Below are 19,601 nucleotides of genomic sequence, written 5' to 3' on the forward strand. Positions count from 1 at the left end.
ATTTATTTGAGAGAGAGAGTGCGCGCGCATGAACAGGGGGAGGGGCAGAGGGAGAGAGAGAAGCAGACTCCCCGCCAAGCGGGGAGCCCGATGTGGGGCTCCATCCCAGGACCCTGAGATCATGACTTGAGCTGAAGGCAGACGCTTACCGACTGAGCCACCCAGACGGCCCTTCCCTCCAAATCTCTTGGACAGGCCCATTTCCTAAGATAATTCCCTTGGGAATTTCTGTTGGGGGGGGGGTGGTGGTGAAGGCGGCCCTGGGAAGTGGGGAAGGGGGAGGGGGTGAGGTCCCAGTTCAAAGGGCAGACTCAGGCTTCACCCGGCTGTTTTCAGTGAGGCATGCCCCTCGCCCACACCCCTGCACTCCGCCTGCTATCTGGAGCCCAGGACACCTCTAGGTTGGTTACCTGCTTCTCCAGGGCGGGTGGGAGACAGCCTGGCTGCCCCTGGTCAGGAGGGAGTTGTGAATCCATCTCCTTCACATGCACTTTCAACCAGGAATCCCCCTTCTCTGCAGCCTCCTGCTGCTTGCGGAGGGAGGGACCGGACCGGACTGCAGGTCCTGAGCCTCCTGAGTCCCGGAGCCTCAGCCCCACAGGGTGTGGTGGCTGGCTTCTCGGTGCTTCCCCCCACAGGCACTGGCTCTGCTCTGCCCACCACCCCTTGCCCGCTCTGAAATGTTGTTGCCGTCCCCCATCAGCTGTCTTTGTGCCCTTCTGCTTTGTCTTCATGCATTCATGCTTGAAAGACCCCATTTTGGGGGGAGAGACAGATAAGTATGAGTGTTCGGTCGGCCATGTGTCATCAGAAGTTCCCTTCTTTAAAGTACCCCTAGAATTGCATTGTAGAAACAAGAACTTCTCCTTTGGCCCCCACGTCCCATTAGGCAAAGGTTTGCCCCTACAGGCAGGGACCACCTGCACCTCTGGGCTGTCCCCACGCAAACCAGCCAGGGTCCCGCCGTTTCCCAAGCCCCACGCAGGAGGTCAGAGGAGCGCCCAGGGTCACGGCTAGCTGACGCCTGTGGAAACCTGCCAGCACACCTGCAAAGCAGGTTGGGTTGTTGTCAAAAGGATGCCTGGGTCTGGAGATGGAAAAGACAAAGGCGGGAGGTAGGGGGTAGGGGAGAGGGAGGTCTGCTGGAACACTCACGTGGTCTCTACTCTTATCCCCCTTTCATAGGTGAAGAGCCTGAAACAAAGGGATCAGGTGATTCTCCTAAAGGCACGGTTGGGCTAGGATTCAACCCTGTTGGTTGGGTGCCTCAGTCCACTTGGCCACCCTGCCTTTCCAAGTTACCGGTGCAACAGAAATAATAATAATAAAAAAATAATGATAATAATAGTCCCCTATACAGGGGTCTCGGGCTATGCTTGGGGCTCGCTCTGGAGGAAGGAAGGGGGCTCCCCAAGGCGACTTCTGAGCGGTACAAAGAGAGTCATAGCAAATATTTTCGCTTCCAGTTTTGGAATTTAAATCTAAAGCACTGAAGTTAATCTCTGGCTTTTGTGCCAGCTAGTTTTGAGACTTTGAGCTCGTCACTTATGCCTGTATGCGTCAGTTTCCCCACCTGGCTGTCACGGTGTTCAAGGATCCTCCCTTCCCACAGTGCTGACCTTGAGGGATTCTGTGAGCCAAAGGCTCCCCAGCTGATGTTCCATGTGAAGAAGGAAAGTGTTGGCCTGCCCACCCCCCTGCACCGTGGCTGCTTCTGGGGAGGAGGTCTCGGGGGCGGGGAACACCGGGCTCTCTCACCGCAAGGCGAGGGAGGGTGAGCAGGTCACTGCCCGGTGCAGGTGGGTGGGGGACCGCAGCCGCGGGCTGGAGGCGTGGATGCTGTTTTTCACCCCGCAGGGAAGGTGGTGGGTGCCCTGTGTTCTCCCCCAGGAGCAAGTGCCGACAGTTGTGCGGTCTCTGGGAGACATTTCCCTGAAGGCCAGAACCAGAGCCAGGCCATGGCAACGGAGCAGAGCATCTAAGACCCTCCCAAGAATTCTGGAATTCTCTGTCCCTTGTCCCTTTCTTTCTAATGACTATCCTTTTCTTTCCATATGACCAATCTTGCTCAAACAAATGTGTTTAGTCCACAAATATTGACTGAGGACTGTAGGAGATTAGATTATTGCTTAGTAAATATTTACTGTCTCCCACTCCACCCACTGCAGAAGCTCCTTCCACACCCCGAGCCTGGGCTCAGTCATGTGATTAGTCTTGACCCCTGGGGGGTGAGCAGACAGGACTCTAGCAGAGACTGAAATGTGCTCTCAAAGCAGTCTTGAGCTTTCCTTCTCGGCACCTCTGCCATTGCCAGCAGAAGCGCTTCCCAGGGGTTTCCGGTGCCCCTGCAGCCTGAGCCGCAGGATGGACAGACACAGAAGATCAAAGAGTCAAGCCAGGCAGCCCTAGAGTCCCAAGCAGAGTCACCTGGTCAGGCCCGGCAGGATCCACCCAAGAAATGTGAGCGGGTATAAATGATCGTGGTTGGAAGCCCCTGAGTTCAGGGGTGGGTTGTTGTGCAGCAATGGCTGACTGTTACAAGGGCCCACGGTATGCCCTTGGTCTGAGAAGAGTAAGAGTAAAATTCTCCCTGTGACACGTGCAGGGGGTGGGGTGGGGGGCGTACATGGGAGAGTGTGCAGTAGGAGGCAATGACCAGGTCAGGTAGGATGGGAGCCGGGAGCAGAAGGAGGAATCAGGCAAGGGACAGAAATCCAGGCGCAGAGGCTGCAGGGCGGGAGGGAGCCTGGGACTGGGAGGAAAGCCGCGGAGCTAGGAGAGGTGAGACAGGACAGCAGGCAGGGCTGGCCGGTGGGGCTGCAGAAGCCAGACCACCTAGAGCCGGGGGCACGGTAAGAATCCCGGATGCTGTTTGAAGAGCACGAGTGGGGTGCACGCGCCACATGCATCTTGCAAAGATCACTTTCACTGCTGAGTGGGAAACGGATCAGAGGAGCCGTGAGTGCCGGTGGGGAGGTGGAGGAGGAGGCGGTGGCAGCCATCCAGGGCCCGGGTGATGGGGACAGGGGATGAGGGCATAAGCGTCAGTTCCCGAGGGTGACTTTAACAAAGTCCCACGAACTGAGCGTCTTAAAACAACAGACGTGTATTCTCCCTCAGTTCTGGAGGCTAGAAGTTCAAGATCGGGGCATCAGCCAGTCCATGCTGCCTTGGAGAGCTCTTGGGGAGACTCCTTCTTGGCCTCCGTGGCTTGTTGTGGCTGTTGGCGATCCTGGGCTTGTAGATGCACCCCTCCAATCCCGGACATCCCGTCACACTCCTGTCAGGACACTTGCCGTTAGATTAGGACCCACACTCATCCAGTCTGACCTCATCTTCCCTGGACGACATTTTGGACCTATTTCCAAATAAGATCTTGTTCACAATATGTGGACGAGCAAGGATTTGGAGGACAAGCTCTTCAACCCAGTGCACATGGCATAGGGTGGGTGTGTCGAGTCGGGGACAAGGAGCAGACGGGGTGGGGAGTCACTGAGGGGGTAAGATGAATGGAACTTGGAGCTGGGCCCACTGCTGGCCATCTGGGCCTTCACGCTTCTCTCGATCACCCCACTGACCCTCCACCTGGCTGTAGAGCCACCCCCTGGAGGGGGGTGTCCCCCCACTTGGCTGTTGTTCTGTACCTGACCCCTTCTGCAGGCTGCACTTACCCTTCTCTCTGCCACATGGTGCCTCTGGCGCCCTGGATTCACAGACATCCATCTGACCTGGGCCAACATACAGCTGGGGCTTTTGAAGTCACTCCGGGTTCAAGTTCTGGCTCTGCTGCTTACTGGCCAGGCAACTCTGGGCGATCTGCTTAAGCACTTTGTGTCCTGGCTTCTGCCTTGTAAAATGTAGATAATCGTAGTGCCTACTTCATAGGAGGGTCATAAGAGGTGAGACACGTAAAGCACAGAACACAGTTCCTGGCATATGGTAAGTATTACATAATATATATATTTATATATTACATATATATATATATATATATATATATGTTATATGTTGTATATATGGCCATTGTATGGGTTTGGATGCCTTAAGTCTTCCTTCTTCCAAACTGATGTCCCTTGGAGAGAAAGATTCAGGACATCCCTGATGAGGAAACAGCCCAGCAGAATGGGCCAGACTCTGTGCAGAAGGGTGGCAGGACCAATGTTCCAAGCTCTTGGAGATGCTTCATACTGGTCCCCGTGGGATCAATGCTAACTTCACAAGCTCCTGGCACAGAGGAGCACATAGCTCCTTCCCGGTAACTGCTTGCTGAGGGAGTGAGGCGGCTGACCCCCTGGCTGGGGACTGGGGCACCCTGAGGTGAGGATGGAGCAGAGAGGCTGGACCAGGAGGTTTGGACCCATTTTCAAGGTGTCTACCAAACACAGCAAGCCCTGCTGTGGTGGACAGGAAGGAAAAACGAGTCCCTGACTATTGGAGGTCTCTGCTCTGTCATTTGGGAATAGAAGGATGACCTTTCTAGAATTTTTATGCAGAGTCTTAAAGTATGAACCGAGGCCACTGATTATAGCTCTCTGTCCAAAGAAAAATAGACTATGGAGCAAATTTACATAAAGTGATTATTTATTATCACTTGCTACTGTCTGAAATGATCTTACTTACTGTTTATTATCTGCCTTTCCCACTTAACTTGAAATTCTCTAAGGTCAGGAACCTGGTCTGTTTTGTTTACTATTCTCCCTCCAGCATGTAGAGTAGTGCTGTTCAATATTTGTTCATTCAGTCCCTCACTATTTAAGTTAAAAAAAAAAATACTGAAGGAGCAAATGAATAAATACTTGGAGGGGTGCTTCACTTCTTTTATGGGGTTTTATATTTCTCTAATATTGAAGATGTTGTCCCACGGGAAAAAAATACACTGAAACACTCTGGTAAAAAAGTTAAGATAGGCACCAAGATCACAGCCTGCTCACTTTTACTTCTCTGGAAGTGTTTTTGAAAAACTTTGCAATAATTAGTGTCACAAGCCCAAGATCACCAGAATCTTCTCAAGGTCACAGGAAATCTCCTCAATCTTGGTTATCACCTAGTGTCTCATTTAAAACTACGGAAACTCCGCTTTGCATCTTTCCCTTTATTCTATTTTTTTTTAAGATTTTATTTATTTATTTATTTGAGAGAGCGAGCACATGAGTGGGGGAGGGTCAGAGGGAGAAGCAGACTCCCTGCTGAGCAGCAGGGAACCCGATGCAGAACTCGATCCCGGGACTCCAGGATCATGACCTGAGCGGAAGACAGTCACTTAACCAACTGAGCCACCCAGGCGCCCTTTATTCTAGATGATTAATAATGTCTGATAGAGCTACGCTGCAATATCACAGTCTGCCAGCAGGTGTCGCTGTCTAACAATACATGACCTTGCGTGAGACCGACCCCCGCCCCCCAGCCTTTTAAGGCCGAGTCTATGAAATGAACCAGTGTACTAATTCATGAAGGCTGTAAGATCAAAATTCTGTAAGATAAGGTCCCCGCCATTTCAATTTCACTTCATGAGATAAGTATAGCTTATGTTACGGATGCAGAATGGGCCTATATTTTATTAACATGCTTCAGTGTTCTTTCATTTCTGGTGGATCTTGCCACACTTTCATGTTGTGGATCTGTGCTTTTACCAGGAAAGTTTTTTTTTTTTAATTGTCAGTAATAATAATAATATCTAAAATGCATTTATTATTTTGAAATTCCTCAAAAACCTCTGATTTCATTCTAACACATTGTTGTTGCCCTCAATCTTTGTTGGATGATTGCCCCTCCCCTCCCCAGCAAATCCTGGGGAACACATAGAGCTACCCTACAGATGGAGAAACTGAGTCTCAGAAAGGTGAAGTAGCTTGCTCAAGGTCCTACAGGCAGGGAATGACAGCGCTGGGATTTGTCTAATTCCAAATCCCTTATCCGTCCATTCACTCCAGGTGGCAAAAGGGACCCAGAGAAGATGAGTGCCCCCCACCCCACCCCGCAGGAGACAAGAGCTTGTGAGGGCAGCAGATTCGGCTCGGAGGGCTCAAAGGTGTCCAAACCATCTCTGGACAGATTTTCCATCATCAGAGAAAGCAGCTGATGTTAATTTGCTATCTACTAATTTCTTCCCGTCATTTTCCTGAAACAGATTACAGAAGGGAACAAATTGTGTGTGCCGATGCCAGGGATGAAATGTGGGGGTGGGGGTGGGGGTGGAGTCAGGTGATGGCATCACCAGGAGCCCAGAGCCACCCCCTCCCTACTCACCCCCTGTGGAGCACAGATACTTAGTTTAAGACTTGAGTCAGTCTTCAAATTCCTGGATGTTTATCAGCTGATGTCACAATGTTTCAAGATTTTGTGTCTTTTTAGCAAACAATAGCATCAGCATTGATAGGGTGAGTATACGCCCCTTTCTCACAATCTGTTCTCCAGGATTGTGCAACAATGCTCCCTGCTGCCGTGGGTCAGGGCTGGATGACCAGCTCTCCAGCATGGTCCTGCCCACCTGCCCAGAGCCCTGGCAGAGAGGAAGGCTCACTCCCCAGAGATTCCTTTGGGAAATTTAGGTCAGCAGGATCTAATTACCCGACTGGCTCAGAGCTGAGATTTCAAGATTAATGCTGAAGGAGGGTGGAGTGGGAGGGCTGAGGACTCCTAATTGGGAACCATCTGTTTCAGGGCCCTCACTTCAAAGGTGGGCTCTCTGGCCCTCAGTCAACAGATGCCGCCACTTGAATTACACGCAGTCTGCCCCAGTCTGCCCCAGAAGGTCTCCTCCAGAATAAGAGGTGAAGCCTGGAGGAGTCCCACTCAGGAGGCTGACAGCAGCCTGGCCCCGGGGCCGTGGGGCTGCAGCACCGGCCCCAGGAGAGGGCAGCACCGGGCCAGGGGCGCACACCTCCTGCATAACACTCTCCACCGTGCTTGCTCCTCCAAGGGAGAGATCCCAGGCGCAGAAGGGGCTGTACTTTTTAGGAATTAGACAACCCCCAAGGTGTACCAGTAACTTGGCAAGATCCCCTTGCCATCCCGGATGTTTTCACAGTTCTCCCAAGTGCTATTACACCCTGGGACAACTAACAATTCTCACATTGCAGAGTGGCTGAAGGGAGTCTTGGGCTCTCTTAATCCCAGCCGCCCCTGGGTTGCTGACAATGGCTGTCCACCTGAGCAGCCTGGGTTCCTAGAAAACGGGAACCAGGGGTGTTAACTGGGCCGCCAGAATGCCCACTGAGGCTCACTCTTTTTTAAAAGATTTTATTTATTTATTTGACACAGAGAGAGAGAGAGAGAGAGAGCACAAGCAGGGGGAGCAGCAGAGGGAGAGGGAGAAGCAGGGAGCCCAAGATCATGACCTGAGCCCAAGGCAGATGCCCAACCGACTGAGCCACCCAGGCACCCCAGTCTTAGTAATTTTTAAATTCAAAACAAAACTGATTTTCAGCACAGGGAAGTGAGAAACTGGAAACCATAACAGAATCCATTTGGGCTTGCGGCTCTGATCCAGCAGGGCCTTTGCACCAGGTAGGGCTCCCTCACTTTAGGAGTATAACAGCAGTCCTGCCCTATAGCGTTATGGTAAAGATGAAACAACATGAAACCACATTTCGTGTTACAGCTCCAATAAAAATAATTCAGTGGACACTACACAGGGGTGGAGAAAGGCAGGGAGGTTTTGCTCTTAAAACACTAATTTCTTATTTATTTATTTATTTATTTTTATTAAAGATTTTATTTATTTGAGAGAGAGAGAGAGAGAACACGAGCAGAGGGGAGGGGCAGAGAGAGAGGGAGAGGGAGAAGCAGGCTCCCCACTGAGCAGGGAGCCAGATGTGGGGCTGGATCCCAGGCAGAGCCTTAACTGACTGAGCCACCCAGGCACCCAGAACAGTTCTGGTTCGAGGGTTGCGGAGGAAAATTCCTTTGAGGAACCAAGAGCCACAGACACTCTTCAAGAAGTCCTGGGGGTGGAGGACCTACCAGGCAATCGCTCACTCATTCATTCAACAAACATTCGTGGAGCGCTGCCTGCTGTATGCTCTGAGCTGAAGAGCCCGGGCGGGGGGGGGGGGGGGGGCGGGGGGGCGGCCTGGGAGTTCAGAGACCCCGGCCAGTCCCTGTGGGTACCGAAAGGGAAACGCATGGGGACGGGGGCAGGGCGGAGAGTCCCTGTATTATCTTGCTGGCCTACGTCCTCCTCTCCTGCGCCTTCGAATTACGGAACTTTAAACTGCTGGGAATTTCAGATGAGGCAAGCAAGGCCTTGGTCCCAAAGTTATTGAAACAACCCCCACCCTCCCAAGAGATTTTTTAAAAATTATTATTAGTAAGCCCCCCTCCCCCGCACGGCCGCGGCCCTTCGGGTGTTGCAACCCCGGCCTGTCGCCCAGCGGAGGCTGCCCGGCGTTTCCCAAAGACGCCTCCCGAGGGACCGAAGCTCCGGTGCAGCCCCGCGGGCCCCGGCGGCCTCCGAGTGGGGCGGCGGCGCGGGCGGAGGAGGGGGCGGCCGAGGGAGCGCCCGGCACAGGGGGTGCCCCCTCCGCCCCGAGCCCCGCGCCCGCCCCTGGGGGGCACAGCACCCGGCGCGCGGGAGCCGGAGCCGGAGCCGGAGCGGGAGCCGGAGCCCAAGCCGCGGCCGAGGGGGCGGGGCGGGGCACGCTGGCCCCGCCCCCCGGCGCTTTCCTCTCCCCTCACTTTAAAGCCTTCTCCTGCTTTTTCTTCTTTGCACAGAAGTCGCGCTCGGGCTGCCCGCGCGCTCGCAGCAGGAACCAGGCTCCAGGCGCTGGCGCCGGGGCCGCGGGAGGAGGCGAGTTCGCTCCCTGCGGCGGGCGCGGCCCGGGCGCCCCGGCCTCCTCGGCCCCGGAGAGCGGCGGCGGCGGCGGCGGCCTCCCTGGCGCGGTAGGCAGCGCCGGGCACGGGGGACCGGGCGGGTGGGGGTCCGGGAGGCGATCGCGGCACTCGGGGACCGAGTGGTGGGCGCAGGGCCGGGCGCTGGGGGCCTGGTGGGTGAGGGTCCCGCTGGGGACCCGCTAGGGGTCCGCGGGGAACCCTTCTCTCGCCACAGGTCCCGGCCGAGGGGGCCAGGGCGCCGCCCAGAGCCGCTGCGGCTGCGGGCGCCTGCGGGTCGCGGCGGCCCGGGGGTCCCACCTGCGGTGGCGAGACAGGGCGGGGGTCCCGGCGGCCGCGACCACTGTCGCGCCCGGGGTTGAGCCTCGGCTGCTGCAGACCCGGGGAGGGGACCCCGGGCGCGCGGCGGCCCCCACCGACTTCCAGGTGCCCGGGCGCCCCCGGGCTCCGGTCCCGCGGCTGTCCCCGCGGCCGAGGCGGGGGCACTGACCTGCCCCTCCCACACGGGGGCAGCGCGACCCTGCTCCGCGCAGTTAGTTTCGCTTTTCCCGCCAGTCGGGAGCCGGATCTGCAGCGTGGCCCTACTGGCCCCCTCGGGGCTCCCCTGCCCTGCCCGCCGCGCCTCCCCCGGGGAGCCCGCCGGGGCGACACCCCGGGCGGCGCCTTCCTCTCCGCCATCCGGGAGCCGCCGCAGCCTCTCCCGGCGACCAGGGGGGAGCCGAGTGCTGTGTCAGCAGATCGATTGAAACAGAAAAACCAGAGCAGCCTGGGTCGGTCGGTGGCACCGCGGGAAGGGTCAGCCCGCGGCCAGGGTGTGTGGGGACTTGGTAACTGTCCTGTTCGAGTTCAAGGCAAGGGCTCCTGGAATGCTAACTGGCCCCTGGCGCGCTGGCTTGCCCTGATGGGAGACTGCAAGTGAGTGTGTGAGTGAGTGTGCAGCTGTGTGTGAGAGGTCTGGCGACCGAGTGTCTGTGTGTCTCTGAGCCTGCCTGTGTGCGTGTGTCTCAGCGAGTCAGGGTGGTGTGTCTGTGTGAGATTACGTGTGCGTGCAGTGTGTGTTTCTGTGTGTCTGGGCATCAGTGAGTGTGTGCCTGGGGTGTGTGTGTGTGAGTGTGTCTGTTCGGGGTAAGCGTGCGTCTCTGCGAGTGTGTGTGAGTGTGTGCCTGGGGTGAGTGTGTGTGAGTGTGAGTGTGTGCCTGGGGTGGGTGAGTGTGAGTGTGTGCCTGGGGTGAGTGTGTGTGAGCGTGAGTGTGTGCCTGGGGTGAGTGTGTGTGAGTGTGTGCCTGGGGTGAGTGTGTGTGTGTGTGCACCATCTAAGGTAACCTGGCCGTAGGGCTGCTAGTGACCGAGAGCTGCTTACCTTGACTTTCCTCGTTTGGTTCTTTCTCAAATGTGGGCTGTGCAGACCGGTCGCCCCGCCGGTGCTAGCTGAGGAAAACACAGGCTCCTTCTCCTTCCCTCTCCTCTTCTCTGAAAATGCACCGGGCGGTTTGGGGGTGAGTTGGCAGGGGCTGCTTCCTGAGTGAGTAATATTTAATTAAACACTCCAGCCGGTAGCATCAGAAACTGGTCATGAGCTGAGTTTTAACAGGTGGTGATGGTAAAAAACGCCATCCCTGGTGACTGCAGATCGGTGTCCTTGGCAGAATTCTCTGCTGGGGCAGGACGGCACAGGAGGGGGCCCAGAACTTCATCCCTGGTTGCTGGGTGTGAGGACAGCAAGCATTCCTTCTCGGCCCTATTCCTCTCTGATACTCCCCCTCTGGGTGGTGGAAAGTGCTAGATTAAGCATGAGGGGCATAGACAGGCTTCCCTCTGCTGAGGCATCACGGAGCTGAGGGAAGCCCTGTCTTACTTACAGGGCATCTATGTAGGCCAAGCTTTCCCTTCCCGGCAGAGGCCCGGAGAGGGTGGCTGACTTACACACTGCAGAGCCAGGCCTGTGGACCGTCTCCAGAGCCCTGGCTGTTGCCCCAGGTTACTGCCTCTGGTGCTGAGGTCATGGGCCAGGCACCTCACATCCCCCCAGCTGTAAGGTGATGGACTGGATTAGATCATTTTAAGCACTTCTTGTTCTCTTACTGCTTTTCCTTCTGCAAAGAGTACTTTACCCAGGAGAGAGAGCTTGCCAGTGGGGAGGTGTGGAGTGGCCCAGTGCAATAACTTTATAAATCCTTTTCTTTCCCAGCCTGGCTACCACCAGGGAAGCAGAATCAACCACAGTGGTTCTGACAGTCACGAGCCAAGCAGGGGCAGACCTGGCTTCAGGGAGGTCGGGGCTATGGGGAGATGGTGGGTTCTGGGGGTTGCACGGCTCTTAGGAAGGAGTGGTCCCGCCAGGGGCCCTGGGTGATGTCACTGTGTTCCTGGGTGAGACTGCATTCCTTGGGCTGCTCCAACAAGGTTGAAACCACCCTCCAATGGGCTCCTGGGGCTGCCTCCTGAAACACTCTGGGCCCCTGGGCAATCAGTGTAGAGGTTTCGTTTCTCCTCTGGAGCCTGGGAACAGGATGGGGGGTGGGGGGGTGAGCTGATGGAGGCCAGCGCTGCCCCTGCTCACTAGGGACAATGGAGACTGTGCTCCCCTGGCTGGGCCTGGTCCCCTTCTTGGACCTTCCCCATCCTGGGATGAGCAGAGACTTGCCCACTGATGCGTTTTCACATTTAGCAAAACCTCCAATTCTATAGTGTTGAGAGTTTTGTCCAGGAATTTCACACCAGTTCTTTGCAAGAAATAGCTTATGGCTCGTGGGCATAATCCGTTTATGTTTTGGTGCCTGAGGAGTTTGAGAACGAGGATCTTTATCAGAGAAAAGCACAGGGCAGGTGCAGATGTGCCTCTGTACGCCTCGGGATGTGTAAGCCTGTCCCTACCCGACAAGCATGACTGATGAAATCCACACTTTTATTTTGGACTTCCCACATAGCGCTTTCCCTTTTCCCAGGTAGCTGATAGAGTGAGTCCCTCCTAATCTGAGAGTCAAAGTCCAGCTCGTAGTCAGGTGCTAGGCGTGTCGTGCTATGTGCTTCCCAGGCGTGACATTGTTGGATGTCATGATGATGGTGATGGTGGCGATAGTAGGAAATGGTTTTATAGCCTGTGTTAGCTCCAGGCTCTGATCTGAGTCCTTGAGACATTAACCCTTGTACTTTTCCTAAGAACCTGGGGCAGCGAGCAGGTTCTCCTTCCATCCACCTCCTCCTGGGGTTGGAACGGCCAGCTACACAGCTTGGCCAAAGTCTTGCTGCTACTGGGTGGTGGAGCGGAACTCTAACCCTGATCCTGGTGCTTAAGCTCTCTTAATTAGTATAGTATGCCCCCCTCTGTCCCCTTGACCTTTTCTTCAAGAAGCACGTGCTAATTTTTTTAATGAAAAATGTCTATTATTACGGAAAATTACAAATATATAGCAGAGCTGGGAGAAGGGTATAAGGTTCCCCCACCGGCTTCAAGTGTCAACGCATATACACACCCTCATGCTCACACACCTCTGTATACACCCACGCACGTGTCCACACACGCGTGCACACACTCATGCTGGACTCTTCTGAAGCAAATCTCAGACATGGTATCACGTCATCTGTAAGTACTTGCTAAGCATTTAAGCGAAATCTCAAGTCTCAGAGAGGTAGACTGACGCCATGGGGGGCAGGTTGGGGTAAGCGCACTCTGCCTGGCTTGGACTTGAGGGTCCTTCCTGGCTGTGGCAAGGGGAGGATGGCTCATTGGGAGATCTGTCTTGCTGCCGCCGCCACCACACCCCCCGGAGTCTTTGGGAGGCTTCTTGCTTGTTTTGTGTTTTAAAGTCCTGTTCATTGCTCAACATTACAAATAAATGAGTCCACTGGTCATGAGACAGACCACATCAAGAACAGACCTAGGCTCCCTGTGGGCCCCCCTTGGAGATGGGGAGGAGGACCTGAAGGCACAGCCCTGCTTTGCCCCTCATCGAGGCTGGGCCTTGGGTGGGCATGGGCATTCGAGATAGGGCCTGGGCGGCAGGGGATGTGGAAGTGGTTTGTTAACAAGCTTAAACTTAACCAAGCTTAATCGTCTTGATTGAAGTCCCCACGGTGCGGGTAACGGATGGAGGAACGTGTAGGCGCCTGCCACCCTTGGGAGGCGGTGGGTGGTTTGAGCCCAAGACTCAGGGCATGTGGGACGTAAATGCCACGGCGGGGTTGGGGGCGGGGGGGATCCAGGATCTACCTAGTGACAAGTCTTGACAACTGCCCCAGCTGTGAAGAGCCCTTGCCAGACAGGCTGCCGTGGCCACACAGCTCCTGGCTCTGCTTTCAGGCCTGCGATTATTAAAAATGTTTCCTTGTGTCCTGCTGCATCTGTTTCCCACTGGTTGGGATGGAGGCTGGCGGCGTTTTCAGGGTGGAATCCACAGGTTGGGTAACTGTTTGGACACGGGGTGTGAAGAACTGCAAATGTCTGGGAGCCTCCTGGCCAGTTTGGGGGTCTGAGTGGATGGTGACCCTAGAGAGAGGGCTGGGGGCCAGGGGCATGGAGGTGCCTTGAGCCTCTCCCAAGGTAGAAATGGTCTATGGATGTGTCCAGATGGCAGCTAGGCCAGGGGCTCTAGAGAGAAGCCTGGGCTGGAGACAGAAACTTTGGAACCCTCTTTCCAAGGGGATCAGCAGAAGAGCATCTGGCATGAGATGAGGTGTGCCCGGGAATAGAACCCTTGTTCTGGCGTTTTCATCTAGAACCAGGGGAGAGACCCTAGTGCTCCTGCGTGTTCCGCCTGTGACAGCGAGGGTGTGTGTGGGGTCCCCACAGTGGTGCCAGGCTGCCCAAGAGCCACGTGGGAAGGCCTCTCTTGGGTTGGGGGTTTCATACTTACCTCTCGTTTTACCGTAAAAGGCACGTGACATCACACCCCCCATCGTAGCCACTGCTAAGGGCGCCGCGGGGTGAAGCGCATTCCCGCTGGTGTGCGGCCGCCACCACGTCCGTCTCCTGGGCTCTCTCCGGCCTGCAAAACTCGAACTCTGTCCCCATTAGATGCTGACTCCGCATTCTCCTCCCCCAGCGCCTGGCACCCTCCATTCCGCTTCTGTCTCTGTGGGGTTGACTCCTCTAGGTCCTTCAGATGCATGGGATCCTACGCATTGTCCTTCTGCGACTGGCTTATCTCACCCCGCGTGATGTCCTCAGGTCCGTACGCATCGTAGCCTGTGTCGGAACGTCCTTCGTTTTTAAAGCTGACTACTGCTCCCTTGTTTGGAGCTACCACATTTTGCTTATTCGTTCATGTGTGTGTGAACACTTAGTCTCTTTTTTTTTTTTGCACTCCCTGAGGGCACAGGCTCCTGGGAGGGGCCTCGCCATGGGCTTTTGGGGTGCTGGGGGGTAGAGTGCGGGTAAACCCCATAGGCTGCTGCCCTTCCCCCCCACCCCCGCTCGTCAGACATAAGGCCAGGCTGCCTGTGGGAGCTCACAGGGCCCAGGGAGCCTAGGTCGTGGGGTGGACCCCTTGGTCACTGAGCCCCCAGAGCTGCCCTCGGGGCTAGAGGATCAGCTCCTCCAGCATCCTGCCTCCCACTCGTAGGTCAGTACAACTGGTCTCCACTTCCTCGCTTCCCTGGCACTTCTAGATCTTTCCAGGAGTTCCTGGATATCACTGGCCCAACTGTGGATACTCACTGACCCTGCTGCTTTGGTGCCATCACCCCTCCCCAGTGCTTAGAGAATTCTCTGCACCAGCTGCCGGGAGTCCTTCCCTCGCAGCACCGCCGTCTCTCCCCTGCTCCCCACTTCCCCACCTCCCACCCCCACCCCTGTCCTTACAGCTCTCCCACCCACCCACCTCCTGATGTCCCTCATAGCCTCTGTCCCCTGCATCTATGTCTCGCTGACCCCCAACTCTGCCCTCCCACCCCCACTAAACTTTTAAAACCTGAGTTCCACATGTCTCCCTCCTCCCTGGCCCGCTGGCTCACGTGGTGTTCCTGCGGCGGGCAGCCGGGCCTCCACCGTCCACCCAGACACGCAAGCCAGACGCGCACTCCCCCGCTCGAGGCGCCACGGGCCGGCTGGCCGGTGTCCTACTGGACTGTGGGCTGGGGGGTGGGCAGGGCCAGGCCACGTGGGTCTCGCTCATCCCTCTGTCCCCGGTGCTCGGCACACACAGTAGGCTCCTACTGGATACCCGTTGGACGGATGGGTGCGGGCAGGGCTGGTAGTGCTTCTGAGCAGGGGGCTTAGAGAGACGGGAATCCGGGCTCAGGGGCGGTGGCCCAGACCCAGGCTTTCCCTCAGAGCCTCTGCCGCCCTGACCGCACAGTGTGGCAGCCACTTTTTGGGTGGCTGTGAGGTCTCGGGGGTGACGTGCTCTAGCACTGGCCACAGTGCCTAGTCCCGACGTGTTGGGGGTGGTGGCATCGTGTCCCCCACAGACCCGCCCATCAGAGAACCCGACTGCCGAGTTTACAATTTGCGGACTAGAATTTCCCCCGTGACCCTGTGGGAGATCCAGAAGTCCAAAATAAGCCTCCTCTCCTGAGCTATTTTTGGACTGCTTGTCATTCATTCTCCCATTCACACATGTATTGAGCCCCTACAGTATGCAGCCAATCTGCTGGGCTGGGGATACAAAGGATGAAGGGGGGGGTGTCACCCTCAGAGACCTGTCTGTCTAGTGGGGGAGGCCAGCCCGTCTCCGGTGATGACCTTCCCACAGGGTGTGGTGGACACGATGCTGACCAGGAGAGGGTCGGGGGAGGTAGGTGGGCATTCCGGGTGGAAGGGTATCAGGTGTGGGAGGCGAGCGTGGCCTGGCATGTGGCCGGGTGGGGGCCCCAAGGACACTGGGAGGGGGCCTGTGGGGAGGGGGCCAGGGCACAGGGTGCTCTGGGAGGGTGAGCTCTGACGTGGTCTCCTCAAGGCAGTGGCTGAGGGGCGACTCTGGGGCGACTGCACGTTTGGGTCTGTCGTCTTTACCCTCTCGGCCATGGGTCCCTACAGCAGGATGGCCTCCTCGTGGTGGACACAGCTTCCTGTGCTAGTCACTAGTTTGCCCAGCACGCATTCACTATAAATAGCCAAGTTTTGACCAGGGAGAGCGTTCTGGGCACAGCAGAGCTGGAGGGGGGTGGGTGGGGGTGCTGGGAAGAACTCATTTTCCTGCAGGATGCCTCTCACCCTCCAGCCCAGATGGGGGAGGTGGAGATGGATGGAGTGTTGGGGACCTGGGGGTAGGCAGACGGGCCGGGCTTAGGGGCCCTGGAAAGCCAAGCTGGATGGTTTGGATGTAATGGAGGAAGAAGGGCACACACAGAGCTCAGGTGGAGAAAAGACAGCTTTGAAGGGCCGGTCACAGAAATTCAGGCATCGTGCTGGGCTTGGAGCCCAGTGAGTGACAACGGACCGGTTACCACCCGGAGGCTGGTGGGTCCTGCTGTGCTTCTGGGCTTCCGGGCACTACACGTGCATGAAGTCAGTCTTCATATTGTCGGCGAGGCCTGGAGGGCGGTGCAGCCCCATTTTACAGACGGGAAGACAGACGCTCAGGGCCACTGGGCCGTAAGGGGAGGAGCTGAGAGCCCAGCCCTACAGCCTGGCTCCCGGGTCTACACCCTTACCCACCCAGCTCTGCCGTGAGGAAGGGGGAGAGCAGCAGAAATGAGTAGGAACCTGAGAGGCCAGAAGACCAGTTATCACGGTGGCCTGATACACTGGATGCGAGGAGTCACTGAGTCAGAAGGGGCCCCGGTTTGTGGGGATACAACCGCACCCCCAGCAGAAATGGGATTGGTGGCTCAGTGGAGAGGCCTCTTAATATGCTCTGTGCTACTGACTGTTTTTTCTTAATTGAGGTGAATTCCATATAACCTAAAAGGGGCCATTCTGAAGTGAACAGTTCAGTTGCATTTATTAGTACCTTCACAATGCTTTGTGACCCCCTCTACCTGCTTCCCAACATTTTCGTCGCCCGGATGGAAACCTCGTACCCGCTGGCAGTCACTCTGCGTGCCCCCTCCCCCAGCCTCTGGCAGCCACGAGGCTGCCTTCTGTCTCTATGGATTTGCCTATTCTGGACATTTCCTATAAATGGAATCATCCACTCCAGGACCTTTTGTGTCTGGCTCTGGCTAATTACGTTTGGCATGGAAGGTTGCAGTGTTTCCTGAATAGAAGCTGGATTTCCCTTCCTGGCTCACTTGGGGGCCACTTGGAGGTGGGGACAGCTCCCTTCAGACGGCTTGTCTGAAATGCTCGCCTCCAGCTGTAAGCACCTGCCTTCTCCCCGTATCCATTGCCGCCGAAGGCCCAGCCACTGTCCTGCTGATGGCCATCTTTTTCATTGTTTTAAACTTTTTCCTTTTAAAATGAATATCTGATGATGTCCACTCCCTTCTTGAGGCCCATCAACAGCGACGCTGCTCTTAGGGAAAATGCCCAAACCTGTGACGTGGCCTTCAGGGCATGACCTTGTCTCAGGCTTACTTGGTGTCGCCACCCCCCATCTGGATCAGCAATGCCACATGTGTCCCCACGTGGACTGGCTCTGCGGCCGGGGGTCAGTAACTCATGGAGCTTCTTCTCTGCCAGGCCACATTTGCTCTGTGTCCACCCTTGACTGGGTCAGCGGCACCCTGGCCGTGGGTCCTGCCTCGGGGGCCCCCTCAGAGCCACGGTGCCATCACTGTGGATGGGGTAGGGGGACAGTTTATAGAAAGGACACCGCTGGGTTGCCCCCCGCGTGGGAGAAGACCCCAGCTGTCACACCTCAGGGGATATTGGCTCTTCCCTTGTTGGAGCCCCCGACGACTTCCCCCCCCCCCCCCCGCCTTTTCTTGCCCGTTCTCTGGCTAACGTTTCAGTGAGGCTGTCTTGACTCCTGTCTGCTCGGAGTCGGATTCTTTCAGAAATAGTGTGAGCATTATGAGACGCTTGCCGTGTGTCAGGCACTGTTCTTGCTTCTGTGGCTGGATTCCTAAGGCTTCAAACAACCCGAGGAGTCAGGTTTGACCTCCCCCTTTCCAGATGAGGGGAGTGAGCTTCCGAGACGTTTTCTGAGTCACTGGAGGGGACACGGCCGCGTGGGTGATAAAAGGCTGGCCTGATTCCACAGTCTGGGCTCTCGACTGTGACTGATGCACACACGGGGGTCATTTACCCCTGCTTATCGCCAGGCCTAACGCTGGAGGCGTGCGAAGCAGCCCGAGGCCCTCAGGAGTCTGATGGAGCAGGTGTGGGCAGGAAACACTAGCTGACGGTCAGGTGTGCTGGGCAGGAGGGTTTGTGCTAGGCTGGCGGGTGGGGTCTCGTGGGGGGGGGCAGGGAGGTAGGGTGACCCCAAGGAGGAGGGACTGGCCATTAGGAGGAGGATCACGGGAAGGCTGCTGTGTATCGGGGAGGCCTGGAATGCCAGGCACAGGGGGTGGATAGGAGGTGCCCTTGCATCCCTTCCCTGGCCCATTCACCCCAAAAGCTGTTCCTAAGAGGCACAGGGACAAACTAGAAATTTTTGTCTCCATCTGCCTCCGCCTCCTTCATGGAACACTCTGGCCAGGTCCTCTTAGGAGTCCAAATCAAGCCCCTAGTCCTTTTCCTGGACACGCTGGGGGCTCTCCCGGCAGACCATTAACCATCGGCAGTTTGGCTGCAGGTCTGACCAAGTTTGGGGTTTGGGGCTGGGGTGATGCTGCACCTGTGGGCTGAACCTCTCCTGGGGTGAGAGAATGGGGAGGCTCTTTGAAGCTCCTGCACCCGCCAGAGCTAACTTCCCGCCATTGGAAGGCCACACGGGCAACGGGCCGCATTGGTGGGATCTGCCTGCTAGGTTGATCCCAGGGAGCCTCATGTGATCCTGACATAAAACACAGGGTTCAGAGGATGGCAGGGTGAGGGGCCCTGTGCCACGTTCTTGGGGCACCTACGTGGATTTCAGGGGGATAAGCCCCTGGACAGATCCAGAAGATCTGGGAATCAGAAGCCCTTTGCTTAATTACTCTGAAGTTGGGGGGCAGGGGGAAATCTGTGAGGGTTTTTGCTTGTCCGAGGGTCTCCGCAATTTGGAAATTTTGAGAAGCTCTAATGAGAAAAGTCATCTTACCTTTGTGAAGCTTGGAGGAATCATTCTAAGGGGCAGCGCCAGTGTGAAATATGTTTAATTATGTATGAATTATATATAAATGTCAGGGTCTCTTTGAACCAAATTTCATCGTCTTTGGAGAAATGTGGTGTTCAAAAAGATAGGTATTTCCCCCCTCTCCTTCCAGATCTAGCCTGTTGGGCCAAATTTGAGCTGTTTTGTGTTTTGTATGTTTTGTCCTCCTGCCCCGTACTCCCCAGGGATCCAGCAAGCCTGTCTTCCTCACCACTGTGTCACCCTTGGGGGTGTCTAGACATCTCAGGATAAAGGTTTTTTTTTTTTAAAGATTTTATTTATTTATTTGGCAGAGAGAGACACAGCGAGAGAGGGAACACAAGCAGGGGGAGTGGGAGAGGGAGAAGCAGGCTCCCCGCTGAGCAGGGAGCCCGACACGGGGCTCGATCCCAGGACCCTGGGATCACAACCTGAGCCGAAGGCAGACGCTTAACGACTAAGCCACCCAGGCGCCCCATGGGTTGTTTTTTTTTTTTAATTCCTTCATCATTCAGCCAACATTCGCAGAATGCCCAAGCTGTCCAGGCTGTCACGGTGCCTACACCAAGGGAGCGCGCAGACAGCACCGACCCAGGCGACCATGTCCGAGCCAAGTCCTAAACTGAGACCGGGTCCCCCCATCCTTCAGGTGGCTCACCACCCCTGAGG

The 19,601-nt window shown here is 56.1% G+C and overlaps 1 protein-coding gene and 1 long non-coding RNA gene across 2 annotated transcripts in view; one reads left to right on the top strand and one right to left on the bottom strand.

Moving 5' to 3' along the window:
• The window catches only part of H6PD (hexose-6-phosphate dehydrogenase/glucose 1-dehydrogenase), a 119,161-nt gene that overhangs the window by 41,013 nt on the left and 58,547 nt on the right, over positions 1 to 19,601 (top strand). The gene's annotated exons all lie outside the window — the stretch shown is intronic.
• LOC113928610 lies at positions 2,617 to 10,297 on the bottom strand. Its single transcript, XR_003521913.1, has 3 exons — positions 10,190 to 10,297; positions 3,672 to 3,877; positions 2,617 to 3,280 (listed from the first exon to the last, which is right to left on the bottom strand). It is a non-coding gene; the product is annotated as an uncharacterized LOC113928610 (long non-coding RNA).

This window comes from Zalophus californianus, chromosome 4, assembly GCF_009762305.2.
Source record: "Zalophus californianus isolate mZalCal1 chromosome 4, mZalCal1.pri.v2, whole genome shotgun sequence".
Classification (NCBI taxonomy): Eukaryota; Metazoa; Chordata; class Mammalia; order Carnivora; family Otariidae; genus Zalophus; species Zalophus californianus.